The sequence below is a fragment of the Phascolarctos cinereus genome, unplaced genomic scaffold, assembly GCF_003287225.1.
Source record: "Phascolarctos cinereus isolate Bilbo 61053 unplaced genomic scaffold, phaCin_HiC Scaffold_4;HRSCAF=312, whole genome shotgun sequence".
Classification (NCBI taxonomy): Eukaryota; Metazoa; Chordata; class Mammalia; order Diprotodontia; family Phascolarctidae; genus Phascolarctos; species Phascolarctos cinereus.
Genome location: NW_027555847.1, coordinates 447,451,239 through 447,466,860, shown reverse-complemented (window position 1 = coordinate 447,466,860; position 15,622 = coordinate 447,451,239).

Below are 15,622 nucleotides of genomic sequence, written 5' to 3'. Positions count from 1 at the left end.
ACCCTGCTACATTTCAAGACAGTTTCTACTTACCACAGTTTTTTTGGGGGGGTTATCATCTATTATTTTTAAACATGCTATTTCTTAATTTTTGCAGTTTCATTCCCTCAATCTGCAATGTAATATTTCCTCAATCTGAAGTCATAGTATAATGCCCTTCTTTTACTTTTCAGTAGCTAAAATAATAGTGATACTAATAATGGACCCTTATATAATGCTTCACAGTTTCCACAGCACCTTTGCAAAGATCTCATTGCATCACTTGTCTTCCCCATGCTTTTCATTCTTCTCAACTTTTTCCAGCTATCTGTGGTTCTCCCTTGCCTGATATAAACACCTTCCACTTTGTTCTCTTTGGTAAACTTTCTCTTAAGGGTAGAACACAGATCAGCTATTGTTGAATAAACCAGGCATCTCATTTCATTCCATCCACATCCATCAAACTGTCTTTCCCTAGGACTGGCATCCTCTTGTTATTATTTGGTTAACTTGTCACATATAAGTGATTTTTCATTTCTTCACTGGGGGAAAGAAGTTCTCCAGGGTGATTTTTTTTTCTTTCCTGGAGCCTTGGAGAATGTCAGCTTTATTCCTGGAGACAAGGAGCTTGCTCTGACATTTGGATACCTATCCTGTCTCTAGTGCCTTGAAGCTACATGTTTCTGTGAAAGTTGGTGATATTTAAATAAATATGACAAGCTTTAAACTCATTGTGAGCTTCAAAACAAAGGAAACTTGACTAGTCTGATGTGATCAACTCCTAAGAGTTAATGATAGAATAATAACACAAAAATCAATCAACCAGCATTTTTGAAGCAGAAATGCCTAATATGTACGAGGAAGAGGGACACAGAAACAAAAATAAAATGGTCAAACTCAAGGAGCTTTCATCCTACATACACTAGATCTTTCTAAGGATCTCAAAGTATACAATTCATATATGAAGAAAGAATAAGAGGTTCTTATTTTCCTTCCTCGTTTTGTAGATGGGCAAAATGAAATGTATTGTATTGTCCAGAAGGTGAGTGACAAAGGAGGGAATCAATGTCTCCTGACTCTTGATCCACTGCCTCTGGCACTTAGATGATATTGTCTTCTGTGAAAGTTAGTGATATCTGAAGAAAAATGTCACCAATTTAAGCCCATTCCAAGTTTCTACAATACCGATGGAAGCCAGTGTCTAAAGTTAGCTCTTAACATTGTAATGTTTTACTTTTGATTATGTGAGCCTACAGATTATGTAAGGTAGCTTCTTAGAGCAACAAATCTTCTTTAACTGATAGTAAAAGGTCTATTAATGATGTAGTACAATTTCCTGAATAAGCACTGAAGTCAAAGTGCTATCTATTAGCATCACAGTGCCCTATACATAGTAGGTATTTAATAAATGCTTATGAATTGGTTGTCAATTGTATACATTAGCTATAAATATATTATGCTGAATATTTTCTAGGTAATGCCATTATATTGTGCCCCCAAAGTCAGAAATATATTTACGTTTTCCCCTAAAGTTGTTAATAATTTAAAGAAACCTATTGGTCTTATTTTTTTTCTTTTTCAAAAATTATTTATTTTCAGGTTTAAATTTTTCTTTCCCTCCAGCCCCTCCCCATCCATTGGGAAGATAAGCAATATAATTCCCATGATACGTGTGAAGCCATGCAAAAGCATATTTCCATATTAGCCATGTTGCAAAAGAAAGAAACTGAAAAAATATGCTTCAAAATTGCGTTCAGATTTCATCAGTTCTCTCTCTGGAGGTGGGTATCATTTTTCATTATGGGACCTTTGGAATTGTCTTAGATCATTTTATTTATTAGGGTAGTTGTCTTCCACAGTTGATTATCGCTACAATATTGCTGTTATTATGTATAATGTTCTCTTGGTGCTGCTTCTTTCACTTTGTATCATATAAGTCTTCTCAGCATTTCCTGAAATCATCACTGTCATCATTTCTTACAGCACAATAGTATTCTATCATAATCATATACCCCAACTTGTTCAGCTATTCCCCAATTAATGATTATCCTCTCAATTTCTAATATTTAGCTACCACCACAGTAGCTGCTATAAATATTTTTATACATTTGAGTCTTTTTTCCCTTTTTCTTTGATCTTTTTGTGATAGAGGCCTGGTAACAGTATTGGTGGATCATAACCGATTCTCTTTACTATAACATCTTAGTAAAATATCCCTTCCTAAAAAACTAATTAAATCTGTCTAACTAATTGATATCAATTGATAATCATGGGAAGAAGCACACCAGTGGGGGCTTACGAGCTATAACATTACAAAAACTACTCTCTAGCCACTCAGGGTAAACCTAGAACAGTGGGGGGTGATTTGGCAGATATCTTCCAGCAGATAGCCAGCCTGATTGACATTGTGAGTGAGTATTGGGAGAGTAGCTCCAGAGCCTGTGCTACATATAAATACATATATTTGTGTCGTGTTGTTAGTTCAAATTTTCAAACAAATGCAAAATGAAATAATTTTCCTGTCCTCATGAATTACTGTATGGTTTTGAGTCATGGTATATTATAATCTCCAAAGAATTAAGTTGATGATTCTCCTAAAAAGAACAGAGAGGGATACAATGGATGTGAGTGGGTCACAATACGTTGTTGACCAAGATTTGAGCAACAGAAATGATATTGCCAGAGAAATGTCTGATTGGAAAAGAAGGTGGGCTGGTCAAATGGTAAGAGTCATAGATAACTACTAGACATCCTGATGGAGAACTTCATTGGTAGCTATACCATGCTAAGAGACCTAGACTGGCACAGTGGACAGAATGCTGGACTTGGAGCCAGGAAGGCCTGAATTCAAATGCAGCCTCAGACATTTACTCTCTGTGTGGCCCTGGGAAATTTATTTAACTTCTCTCAGTCTCAGTTTCCTCAACTGTAAAATGTGGATAATAATAACATCTACCTCCTAGGGTTATGGTGAAGATCAAATAGGGTAATATTTTAAAGTGCTTTGCAAATCTTGAAGTGCTATAGAAATATTAGCTAGAGTGAGGCCCCCAGCATGTTGGGTGACCCTCCTATGGAGAATTTATAAGAGGACACAGATAAGTGTTGTACGTAATGAAGGGCATGAATAGGTTTTGATCCACAGCCTTGGAGGGTCTCATTAATCTCACTAAAATTCATTAGTGAGACCACAGACTCCTTCCCTACATCACATTGGCTCACTGCCTCTACTTATACTCAGGTTAGCAGGTTGAATTCTCAGAAGTGTAGCAAAGTACGATACATATGTTATCTCATTTAATCCTCACAAGTTTGTGAAGTGGGTCCTATTATTATTATTCCCATTTTATAGATGAGGAAATGGAGGCACAGAGAAATTAAATGATTTGTCCAAGATCACAAAGCTAGTAAGTGTCTGAGGCAGCATTTGTACTCAGGTCCACCTGACTCCAAGTCTAGTGCTCCACATACTATGTTACTGGTGTCAGACTCAAATAGAAATGGGGATACAAATCTGTAATAAGAATCCCTGTGGACCACATATTGACTTAGTTTTAAAATGCACAATCAATCAATATTTATTAAGCACCTACTATGTGCTAGGCAGTGTGCTAAGCACTGAGATACAAAAAGAGGCAAAAGACAATCCCTATCCCTAAGGAGCTAATCATCTAATGGGTCACGTGTTTGATACCTCTGACCTATGCCACCAAGTGGATAATGAAGTTTAGTGACTTATTGCTTAATAGAAGGTTAATGAAAACTGTCAAAAATGACACTAACCTTCCAAGATTGGTTGTTAGAGAGCAGGTTGGTGGCATTATTAGAAATAAGGGAGTCAGGAAAGACTGATATCCTCTGGCATTATAATGCCAATGTTAAACAGCTTTTGTTATAAGGTTGGGGGAGTTATTATTTATCTGATTTTGACATTATTTTGAATTTTCCTTTTGATTTTTTGGATAGTCATTTATAATTCGACTATTATATTTGAAAAATACCACTACATTTTGAACCATTTCATGTCCAAACTGGTCCATTCTGCTATCCTTAGAAAGATTTAGCAGGCTTTAATAGTTGTTGTTGATTTCCTTACAGTAGTTTTGAATCTTACATATTAAAGTTATTCTTATAATGTTTAGAATTCCCATTTACTGTGAGAAAGCAGGTTTGGAAAATTAATGTTTGACAGACTATAAGTATGGCAGAGTGAAAATAAAACATTTTGAATTAGAGGTACCATCTTCTGACTATTTGTTGTTCAGTTGCAACTGATTCTTCATGTCTCCATTTGGGGTTTTCTTGGCAAAGATACAGAACAGCTTGCCATTTCTTTCTCCAGCTCATTTTACAGATGAGGAAAAGGGTAAATAGAGTTAAGTGACTTAACCAGGGATGCGCAGGAAGGACATGTTTGAGGCCAGATTTAAATTCATGAACATGAGTCTTCCTGATTCCAAGCTCTGTGCTCTATCCATTTCACAACTTATGTGATCTTGAGTAAGTCACTAAACTTCTCTGAAGCTGCACTTGTTTGGATTGTAAAATGAAGGAATGGTTGATCATTAGATGATTTCTAATATCGCCTCCTGGTGGAGCAATCAGGGCTTTTTTCTCAGGTAACCAAATTTTAGAGAATGCTGAAAGTAGTTGCATTCATTCAGTAGGTAGAAGTACATGATCTTAGAACCTAATTAGTAAGAATTATTAGTTAAAAAAAAGCAAATTATCAGAAGAAATGTTTAGTATCCCTGGCAAGCACATTAGAGGTGCTTTTCTGTTTTTACTTTGCTACTTCTTCTGGCAGCAATCTTCCTAGAAAAAGCCTTGTGGTATCCTACCATGGGATTTTGTGATCTGAGATCTAAGGTCTCTTTTTCTAATTGTTTTCTTTAAAAAAAATCTTGCTTTAAGGGCATCTTTCATATACTATACCAATTGTCCCATTGCCAGAACAGCTAATTATTGTTCTGATATTGGTTATTGTGGCTTCCTTATTAGAATGCTGAAGAGTTCTCACTTATCAGTTGTGGATTGCAAGCCCTACAGATCTTTGTTGAAAAGCGTATTATTCTGGTGCTGATTGACTAGCTTTATTTTGGGACTATTTTATCGGTGATCCTATTTTGCCATTTAATATTCATTAGAGTTCCAAGGTGACATAGTGTAAATTGTTCAACCTTGGTTTGATATTTGTAGCCCATCTATTTACAAATCAGGAGATCTAGCCTACCTTTGGAGACACCAAAAGGTGAAATACTACTAGTTTCTTTAGGTTCAAGGGATAATACAAGGGTTGAAGAGGTAATCAATTTTGCTTGCCTATTTCACAAATTTTAGCAGCAAATGTATAGTTGTGCAATAAATGTTACTGGCATGTCACTCAAAGGTGAAAGCAAAACCTAATACATAGCTCATGTATATTCTAGGACAGGGATGGGGAGCCTTCAGCTTTGAGGTCACATGAGACCCTCCAGGTCCTTTAGTGTGGCCCTTTGGCTGAATCAAAACTTTAAATATGAGTCACACTCAAGGACCTAGAGGGCCTCACGTGGCCTTGAGGCTGCAAGTTCCCCACCCCTGTTCTAGGAGGACTTATTGAAGGGTGTGGTGTAGCTGGATGGATCTCAGAAGAAGAACAAGTACAGGGAACATGAAACTTTCTAGGGCCTCTCTTGCTGCTTTCAGGTAAAAGCTATGCTTTTTCAGGCCTATAAAATTCCTGTTCCTACACCAACTGCTGACATACTGATAAAAATGTCAGTGTCCATGTAAGGAGAATAGGATAAATCTCTGGCAGCAATGCAATTTGAACTGGAATTATTACTAGTTTTTTTTTTAAGGAGTTATGTCTCTGATTTCACTTGTTCTCATACACTTGCTTTTTGATCAGCTTGGAAGGAGAAAGAGACTATATTGGCATATAATAAATACCCAATAAATACTTGTTGGTTGACTGATTGATTGATACATTGAGCAGTTTCTCGTAATTAGCCTAAGGATGACATACATTCAGTGACCCATCTCAAGATGGATCATTTGTACAATTTATATTCCAATAATTATCCTGATAATGATCTTTGAAGAAGCTACTATTATTTTAGAATAAGAGTGATAAAGCCTAGGCAGACTTCTTTGCAATGTTTATGAAGTGGGGGGGCTCTTGAGCTTTTAGCATGTGTGACTATGTACTCAGACATTTCTATGTGGGCAAGGAAACAGTTTGAAACCGAACTATGAATTCTGGGAATTACAGTCTTGGGCAGAAAGCATTTTCTTCTCTTTCTGTGAAGGACTGAAAATATGGTGAGCTCTGAGCCTTGGGAAGACTTTCTCCACACTTGGAGTTTTGAATTGAGATTGCAGAAGTGGCAGGCAGGTAGCAGTGAGCACAGAGGCAATGGCTTATGTAGATGGTAGGGTATAGTCAGAGACAGAAGCCCTTCTTGGCATTTTGCAGTCTGCATTCAGAGACTAAAGAATAAGCACTGCAAGCTTGGCTTCAGTGACTATAGTCTTGGTTCATTAGAAGATACAGATGTGTGCAGCTGGAATGAACTGACTGTGGGGAATGTTGTCACTCACTGAAGCCAAAGGAGAGTTCTGGTTTAATTCTTTTTCCCATTGCCCAGTGTGGGCAGGAATTTCCTACATAATTCACTTTATTTATTTAAGCTGTCTCTAATTCTTGATTGTTTTATATACAATTATGATAGGTCATAAATTCTTTGTGATTCATGTCAATTAATTATATACAAAAGAATTGTAAAGGAGGAACACATGGAGGAATTGTATACAAAGGAAATAAAATAAATGCAATTAATAGCTAGTGTCTTTACAGCACTTTATAGTTTGCAAAATACTTTACAAATATTTTATCGTCTGCTCCTCACAACAACCCTGGGAAGTAGTGCTATTGATGCTCCCATTTTGCAGATGAGGAAAATGAGGCACAGGGAAGCTAAATGATTTGCCCATGATTATATATCTACTAAGTAAACAAGACTGGTTTTGAACTCAAGTCCTCTTGGTACCATGTCTGATATTCTATGCATTGAGCTATCTAGCTGTTTTTAGGAAACCAGGGCAGAGCTTAGGGATGCAGGAAATGAAGAGACACAGAGAAAAAATCTTCTCTTTCTGAATAAATACGTGTTAGTTGAAGGGGGAGAAGAGAGGAGTACAGCTGTATTCTTTTCTTTCCCACAAATCTCACCTCCTGGGGACTGAGCCAATTTAGAGAGAATCTTGCGGTTTTGATTGTATTAATAATCCTTATGAGTTTTGGAATGGTAGAGGCAGACAAATCATTTGACTTAGGATCTTTCACTCCTGGGCAATGGAGTCATTGGTAAGGAAGCGTCAACTCTCTCAGGCAGGTTTTTCAGCAGAACTGTTCTCTGGAGTGATGGGTGAGGTAGAGGCCAAGTCTAAGGAAAGGTGTGCCAAGGAAAGGTGTAGCGTGCGAAGAGTGGCCACATGCTGCAGTATTCCTTGCATTCTAAAGGTTCAGCATATTAAATCTTGTTATATCTCTACTTAGCAATTTGTGCCATTTTTGGACCCTCTACAGAGGGAATGGGACCAAAGGTAAAGATTTATCTGTTCTTGTTACTCCAAGGAAAAGAATAGAAAAAAAAAACACTTTTCCTCTTGGTATCTAGGAGGACACATATCCAATACTGTCATGGCTGATTGGTCTCCCTATTCTATTTGCATCTATTACCATGTCAGTCTAGAACCTTGGGTAGTTCTGCCTTAGATGAGTCTGTGACTTATCACAGATTGCTGCCCTGCTAATACTCCCCCAGTGACCTTCTGCCTTTTGAGCAGCCTTATACCTGCAAAGTCAAACAATAGGCCCATACTTTACTTTGTATTATTTTTAGTCTTTTCAAAGGGTTTTTATTTTTATTAACATCAAGGAAATAAAGAGGGGTTGAAAACGAAGAAGAGGAAAGTTATGCCCTTATAGGTAGAGACTTAAAGGTATAGTCATACATATTGTTCACTCCGATTAAAAAAATTGTGGAAATACAGTTAAAACTCTTTATAATGCTGGAGTCATGGGCAGAAAGGACTGGTTGATCATCTAACATGAAACTTTTAAAAAATTTGTTTTTTTCTCTATCAACAAATATACCCCTTCTCTCTTCCTTTCTGCCCTGCCCTGGCCAACTGAGATAGAAAGAGAACCAAACTCCTGCTACAAACATGTAGAGTCAAGCAAAACAAATTCCTCATTGGCCATGTCCAGAGATAGATGTCCCAATCTGTACCCCTGAGTCCATTCTCTTTCTATCAAGAGGTAGGTAGAATGTTTCATCATAAGTCATCTGCAATCATGGTTATTCATTGTGTTGATCAGAGTTTCTAAGCATTTGAAGTTTTGTCTTTACGATATTGTTGCTATTATATAAATTATACTTTTGGTTCTCCTCCCTCAATTCTGCATCAGTTTATACAAATCTGACCAGGTTTCTCTGAAACCATCCCCTTCATAATTTCTTGCAGTACAACAGCATTCCATAGTATTCACAAAATACATGTTGTTCAGCCATTCCCCAAATGATGGGTGCTCCCTCAGTTTTCAATTCTTTGCATAAACTTAGTCAGAGTTTGTTTTGCTTCATATTAATTTATCCTTTAATCCACCCTCCCTCTTATTTTCTCCTCTCCCTTCCTCCTTTCCTTCCTGTTTCTTTATTGAATGAAATGAATTTCTGTACCTAAATCTGTGTGTGTCTGTGTCTTTCTCTGTGTGCTTGTTTGTGTGTATTCTTCTCTCTTCTCTCTTTTGACCAATTCAGATAAGGGTAAAAGTATCATCTCTTCCCTTATTCCTTCATCTTGATTTGTGTAGACTTCTACTTGTGAACTTCAATTATGTGAAATAATTTTCTCTATCTTTCCTCTTCCTTCTGCTCACCTAGTGTATTCCTTTCCCCCTCTCTTTCTATTCTCCTAAGATAATCAAAACATGATGGAAAAAATCTCAGATTTTTTCTCTAATTTGACTCCCTTTATGACCTCTGATAATGATAGAATTCTGAGGGGACACATAAATCACCTCCTCATGTTAATGTGTAAGCAGTTTATCTTTGTTTATAATTACTAGCTCGTGTTTACCTTTTAATGTTTCTATTGACTTTGTGTTTGTATTCAATGTTTCTATGTAGCTCTGGTCATTTTATAAGGAATTCTTGGAAATCCTCAGTTTCATCAAAAAGTATGTTTCCCCACTGTAGGATCATATTCAGTTTTATTTGGTAAGATATTTTTGATTATAAGCATTGGTCTTCTGAAATTTTGTATTCCAAACTCCTTTCCTTTGTCCTGACTGTGGCTCCTTGGTACTTGAATTCTTTCTGTTTGATTGAAGTGGTTTTTTTTCTTTGACCTGGAAGCTCTGTATTTTGGCTATAATTTTCCCGAGTTCTTTTCTCTCTCTCTCTCTCTCTCTCTCTCTCTCTCTCTCTCTCTCTCTCTCTCTCTTTCTTTCTCTCTCTTCCTTTCTTTCTTTCTCTCTTTCTTTCTCTCTTTCTCTCTTTCTTTCTCTTTTTCTTCTTTCTTTCTTTCTTTCTTTCTTTCTTTCTTTCTTTCTTTCTTTCTTTCTTTCTTTCTCTTCCTTCTTTCCTTCCTTCTTCCTTCTCTTCCTTCCTCCTTCTTCCTTCCTTCCTTCCTTCCTTCTTCCTTCCTTCCTCCTTCCTTCCTCTCTTCTTTCTTCTCTTTCCTTCTTCTTCTTTCTTTCTTTCTTTCTTTCTTTCTCAAAGCAATTGGTAGAATCTCTCTATTTCTACTTTGCCCTCTGATTCTAAGAGATGTGGGCATTTTTATGAGTTCTTGAACTAGATGGCTAGAAATTTTTTTGGTTGTGGCTTTCACAAGGACCAATGATTCTTATATTAACTCTCCTCAATCTATTTTGCATGTCAATTGCTTTTGCTATGAGATACCTTATATTTTCTTCTATTTTTTCCAGTCTTTTGGCTTTGTTTTAATATTTCTTATCTTATGGAATCATTGGCTTTTATTTGGTTTATTTTAGTTTTCAAGGAATTTGTTGCTTGGGCAAGGTTTTGTACCTCTTATACCAAGCTGTTAATTCTTTTTACAATTCTTTTCTTCAATAGCTCTGATTTCTTAAAAAAAAATTTTTAACTCTTAAAAAAACCCAAAACAAAATCTCTTTTTTCATCTCTTCTGTTGAACTTGTGCCCAAACTTTTTTTCTTTGAAGATTTGCATGTGAATATTTTGGACTCATTTTCTTCTTCTGGACTTGTGTCTTGAATATCTGTGTCACCATAATATCTTTTTATGGTGGGATTATTTTCATTTGTTTGCTTACTTGTTCCTCCAGACTGCAACTTGATGTTAGGGGTCATCTCTGTGCGCTTATGGAAAGAAGGTTTGGGCTGAGGTTTGTCATCTGATACTTTCATGGGGTGTTGAATATTGTATTATTTCAAGAGGCTTAGCCTGGAGACTTTCAACCTTTCAATGTCCCAAACTGGTGTGATCTAGTACAGTGAACAGAGTATTGGGCCTGAAGTTAGAACAGATTTAAGTTCAAATCCAGACTTAGAAACTTACTAGCTGTGTGACCCTGGGCAAATCATTTAACCTCTACTTTCCTCGTTTTCCTCATCTATAAAATGGTTATAAAAATGGTGCCTACCTCAGGGTTGTCATGAGGTTCAAATGAGATAATAATTGTAAAGTGCTTAGCATGGCACCTGGTGCATAGTAAGCACTATAGAAATACTAACCACTTATTTATTATCATTGTTGTTGTTATTATCACTGTTGTGTTGGTTTGAGCTTTACAAGTTCCTAACCTGATTTTGGGTCTGAGCAACATACCCAGGCTTGTGCCTGGTTGGAGCTTCAGTAGATTGCTTCTGGGCTTACCTACTATCAGCCAGCTGGAAAGCTCTGTTGGTTTAGAGTGACAGAACTATAGTCTGCCCTTTGGTATGGGATTTGTGCCCTGCTTATTCTGCTGTTGGCTTCAGAGTTGGCTGGAAGCTGGAACTGAGACTCCACTGTCAGAGCTACACAGTGATGCTTGCTTCTGAACTTGTTTCTTGCCAAGTACACAGACCAGGGTGTACCACTATTCCTTACCCTGGACTGCCCCCCCCGGCATACTTCCCCTCTTCAGTCTCCCTTGAGATTGAAAACTGGGTGGTAATTGGAAGAGCTCTTATTTGACTTCTGTTCTTGCTTCTTGCACAGGTTTTGGCTCTTCTTTGCTAGACCTGGAACCTCTTCTGGCCTTGGTACTTAGCCTTTCTCTGGGCTGCAATGCTTTGTGGTGTAGTTCATGACTAGACAGTCTCTAGCCTTTCAGTCTCTTTATACTGATATGGATGGGAAAAATGATTAATTGAATTTTTTTCTTGGATTTCCAAAAACAAATTCAGTCTGGTGCATTTTCTAGATCTTCCTGGAATTGTATTGGAGACCTTGGCTGCACTTCTTCCTGTCATCTTCAGGGACATAAATTATTTTGTTTTCTTTTTAAAAACAATTTATTTATTTGAATTTTCAATATTCACTTACATAAGATTTTGAGTTTTACATTTTTCACCCCTTGCTATCCTCTAAGACAGCTTATAATCTGATATAGGCTCTACTTATACATTCATATCAAGTATATTTTCACATTGGTCATGATGTACAGAAGAATTAGAACTAATGGGAGGAACCATGAGAAAGAAGAAATAAAACAAAACAACAAAAGAAAAGGAGAGCAAATAGTGTGCTTCCATCTGCATTTAGACCCCATAGTTCTTTCTCTGGAGGTGGATAGCATTTTCTGTCATGAGTCTTTTGGAGTTGTCTTAGATCCTTGCATTGCTGAGAATAGCTAAGTCTATCAAAGACAGTCATTGCACGATGTGGCTGTTATTGTGTACAGTGTTCTCTTGGTTCTGCTCATTTCACTCAGCATCAGTTCATATGAGTCTTTCTAGCTTTTTATGCAGTCTTCCAGCTGATCATTTCTTATAGCATAGTAATATTCTATTACAATCATATACCACAACTTGTTCAACCATTCCCCAATTGATGGGCATCCCCCTAATTTCCAATTCTTTGACACCACACAAAGAGCTGCTATAAATATTTTTGTACATGTGGGTCCTTTCCCCGTTTTTATGATCTCTTTGGCATACAGCCCTAGAAGTGGTATTGCTGGGTCAAAGGGTATGCACAATTTTATAGCCCTTTGAGCATAGTTCCAAATTGCTCTCCAAAATAGTTGGATCAGTTCACAACTCCAATAACAATACATTAATGTTCCAATTTTACTACATCTTCTCCAACGTTTATTATTTTCCTGTTTTGTCATGTTAGCCAATCTGATGGGTGTAGGGCCATAATTTCTTAGTATAGACAAATCTTGTTCTAAGCCAGTGACAGATGCCCTTGACTCTAGATAGGGCACAAGATACTCATACAAAGGTGTTATCCTTTGTATCTCATAGTATGATAGAGAATTACATTAGAATACAGTTCATATTTCTGATTCAATGGATCATCTTAGGGAGTTGAGATAATTGGTTTTCTGGTGACAACTGGCAATGGATAGAATACATCTGCTTATTCTTAGAGTACCCAGTGTTAAATTAATGGTTGTATATTGCTCTGACCTTCTGATTGGTGGAGCCACTGTGCCTACTGACACAACTCTATGGTATATTATAGCCACATGGCTTGAACATCTTCAAGGCAATAATAATAATAACTGACATTTATAGAACATTTCAAAGTGTGCAAAGTACTTTGCATATAATATTACATCTGATCCTCTAACAGTCTGGTGAGATATGCAGTATAGGTTTTATTATCCTCATTTTACAGATTAAAAAAAAAAGCTTTGAGTGAGACTTCGTGACTTTTCTGTTGTCACATGGCTTACAAATGCCAAGTGAGCCCTAGTCCTCCTGCCTGCAAAGTCTGGTGCTGTATATCTTGAACCTGCTTGATAGCTGCCTGACTATTGTTGGCTTATAAGGCTTTGACAGAGCATCTTGGGCTTGAAAGGGAGATTGGAATATAAAGTCTAAGCTAGATATGCTTTCTGGACAATAAAATGGAATTCACCGAAGGGCCAATGGTGACTTTTAAGACCAATTCTTATTATGCTTTATTCTTATCTCCTCCCTTTTCTCTTCTGTTCCCCTCTCTTAATATTCTAGTAGTTGGACTGTTGATGAGGCAATAGTCAGTCTAGCTCCAGTTCCTGAGTTTCAAGTAATTATTGAGACCACAGCAGCAATTAATAGCACCAGCTTACCTGACTGCAAGTTTAACTAATTAAAAGATCAAGTGAGACAGATATTTACTGACAATTTTTCTTTTATTCCTGCAGTCACTTTTTTTTTTCATTTTAGTTACAAAGGACGGTTTTGATTTCTTTGTTATTAGGAAGTAGGTGGAGGTGGGTGAAGAGGAAGTTCACAACGAAAACTATAGGGTCATACCTACACAGCCCTAAATAAATGTGCAGGGAAAAAAACACCATTTTTGTCCAATTACCCAAATAACTAAGAATAAAAATATTTAGTGGTTTTTGAGTGTGTGTGTGTGGGGGGGGGTAGACTGGAGAGGAGGTTTCCATTATTCATATTAACTGCTCACATTTTCTCAGCCCACTATATTTTGGGCTAAATTATCTTTGGAATAAGCAGAGAAAACAATGAGAGGTGCTGGAGTGTAGCTCTGTAATAGCTGCAATTGATTATGCAAAAACATAATATCATCTTGTTCCAGATATAGAATATAGCTTGACCTTCAGTGAGAGGTTTGTGCCTGAGGCAACAGCCTTATCAGACCTTCGATATATTTTGCACAGACTTACACTTGGAAAAGTCAATGTTGAAAATACAGCTTCCTTGTTAGTCGTGTATTGCACTTTTGGTGTTCATTTACTATTGATGTTGTGAAGCACTTTACGTACAAATACTCCAAAGATTAGTAATTTTGCCATGGTACAACCCCTCTGTGATTTAGTAGATAAGTCCTAGGTAGATGCTTGAAAAAAAGAGATGTTAAGTCAGTTTTCTGCAGTCAAAGAGGTAGGTAATGTCTGAGGCAAGATTTGAATCATGGTCCACCTTACTCCGAGTCCGGCACTCTATTCAATAGCAATACTGTCCTGCCTTTGTCTTCTTTCTATTCTCTCTTTAGACCACTGTTGAAGAATACGAAGAATAAGAACAAACTATAATATATGAAAAAACAATCTCATTTTATGGAGAGACCATTTCCAATCTCTCCACTAAATTTTGTCTTATTCATCTCAAATTTGTATGAATAATAAAATAATTAATAATAATTATAGGTATCATTTACATAGCTCTTTAAGGCTTATTAAAATCCTTTGAAGTGGGGGAAGGGAAGGAATTAAGCATTTACATAGTGTCTGTTACATTCCAAGCCTGTGCTAAGTACTTCATAAATATTACCTCATCTTACAACTTACAATAACCCTAGGGGGTAAGTACTGTTATTATTCCCATTTTACTCTTGAGAAAACTGAGGCAAACAGAAATTAAGTGACTTTCTCAGGGTCATGCAGTTAGTATCTAAGGCTGAATGTGAACTGGGGTCTTCCTGACTGTAGTTCCACTATTCTATCCACTGTAACACTTAGCTGCCTCTAAATATTCTCTGCTTTATAACCATTATCTCAGTTTATCCTGAGGTAGGTGCTATCATCACCCCCATATTACAGAGGAGAAAACTGAGGCAGATAGAGGATAAGGGACTTGTCCAGGGTCATACAGCTAGTAAGTGTTTAAGGCTGGGTTTGAACTCAGGAATATAGCTCTACATTTTAGATGTGGTAAGGTTTTGGCTAAAGCCTACTATTCATACTTATATATTAGTTATTTATATATTCTGAACTCAAGTTTTTGGGATAGTTTCATTCAGATGCTGTCTTTGTCATATCCTCTGTGAAACTATGTAATGTTGCTATTTTCTCGAGAGGTGGCTGTTTCAGTGGTAAATGAAACAATCCTGTTTCTAGTTTCGTATCAGCTTGTTAAATCTGGCAAGTGATTTGTGATTCTTTCTGGTGGTAAACATGTGAGGGGGTGATGACTATTGCCATTTATGAATTCAGATTTGTCCATAGACCTTACATTTATTTTCCTCCTTTTGAAATGAAGACTGAAGGTTTTGAATGATTCTTTAGACAGTCTGTATTCCGAAGCTGAAACTAAGTATTACTTCAATAAATTTACATCTAATCTATAAAGCTTGGTGTATCCAGAATTTATCACCATTTCAATTTCTAGCTTTTGTTATTTGCCTTTGGCAATGCCATTTTGGGCTAGTTTCTTCTCCATCTTTGATGACTACAACAAAAGGTGGACACCTATTTCTCTTTCATAGCTATGTTTAGGCTTGTCGGAGATTTTGTAATTTTCATTCATGGCTACTTGTCTCTTGGGGGTAAGTTTGGCTCTTAACCTCAACTTCAGTTTTTTCCTCCTTTCCTCTTGAAGACTGAAACTCATTTTAGAAAATTCCAATATCTTTTTCTTTACTGCATGCAATTTTCCCTGGCACTCCCATGAATAGCTGTGGGTGGTGATGGGGTGATGTGTTGAGACAGGGCTTCAGGA